We start from the raw sequence: 1,689 nt of genomic DNA on the forward strand, positions 1-1,689 counted from the left end.
CTTAGAGGCAATAATATACATTAAGAACCACTATTAAATCTTGAAACTAACAACAAAGAGTAGAAGCAAGCAATCACATCACAATATTACCAATTAATAGCTGCTTCATTACTCAAATAATGATGAACAGAACAGAAGGATAACCAGAGATATCTACCTCAGCAGCACCCGAAGAGGATCCCAACCCTGCTGAGCAATCCCTGTGAGCATTAAAAAATTTGCATCAGTAAAATAACTAAATATTTAGCATATCAATTTTAAACTTCAGGAAAAGTTAGATTCAGAAGCATCATTGTGGCATGTTCTTGTCTGCCTGTTCCAAGATTCATAGCCACCTATGATTTTTTTAAAAAAAAAACAAACATGGTGATCTCAAATTCACTCAAGGGTGAACTGACTGTCCAACCCTCTTGAAAATGAATGAAAGTAGAATCCAAAAATTTACACAGGTAAAGAAAGTCTTTCACACACAATAAAAATATTTTAGAAAACCAACACAACTCAGTGAACTCACTTTGTTGGAACTGCAACTTTATAGTTGTGAACGGGTAAGGCATTTATAGTAAGAAGAAGGAGAAATGGGTGGTACTAACCGTGTGAGGCTGTGACCCATAGGCAAGAAGCACGAGCAGAGGCGAATGGAAGGCAAAAGAACCGGAAGCCCACACCTGTGACGGCGATCGGCGACGGTGAAGACGACGGCGGAGAAGACCAAAGGCAGAAGAAGAGAAACAGAGGTGAGGCCCGTTCAACGTTGAATCTTGAATGAGACAATAGGGTGCCGGTGCCAGTTGCTTGCTCCGGTGCCGGCTGCGGCGGAGACTACCCGGTCGAAGGAGAATAGGCGAAGGAGAAGAGGAACTGGATTTCAGAATTTGTGCGAGTTAAGGTAGAACTGGTTCCCGAATCAGAAATTCAGAATTAGGGTTTTTTTGAAATCTTAATTTGGATCTGGATTTAAAATCATTTAAATGGTTCGTTCTTAAATGCTCCTTGCTAAGTATGGAGTGTGAATTCGTTAAATCTAAACTCTTCATTCGTTATATTTTATTTGAATGGTCTAGATTTAAAAAGTAACCTGTTAATCAGATTAATCATTTTTTACAAGTTTTAGAATTTTTTTATAAGTGTCAGATATTGAGCTGAAGTTTAAAATAAAAAAATAGTATATAAATATTAAAAACAAGATGTCTGTAAAAAAATTATTGAACTTTAAAATTAAAATAAATTACATAAAAAATAAGTTAAAAATTCATGTACTAAATCTAGAAAAAAATTTAAATAACATTAAAATTTAAATAAATTTTGTTTTGTGTAAAATAAAATTATAATATTGAATATAAACACAATGATAAAAAATTGTGTTATATATATATATATATATTTTATGTATATAATATTAAAATTTAAGTAAATTTTGTTTTATGTGAAATAAAATTATAATATTAAATATAAACACAATGATAAAAAATTTTGTGTTATATATATATATAATTTTATTTTGTGAGAAACAAAATTAAAACATTAAATATGAATAGAATAATAAAAGATTTTGTATTATATTAATTTAATTAAAAAAATCATATATATAACATAAAAAGCAAACAAACATATAATAATTTTATTTTGTGCGAAGCAAAAATTCATATAATTTTTTATTAACAATTTTTTTTATTGAAATATGTCATT

This window comes from Arachis duranensis, chromosome 9, assembly GCF_000817695.3.
Source record: "Arachis duranensis cultivar V14167 chromosome 9, aradu.V14167.gnm2.J7QH, whole genome shotgun sequence".
In the NCBI taxonomy this organism is placed as follows: Eukaryota; Viridiplantae; Streptophyta; class Magnoliopsida; order Fabales; family Fabaceae; genus Arachis; species Arachis duranensis.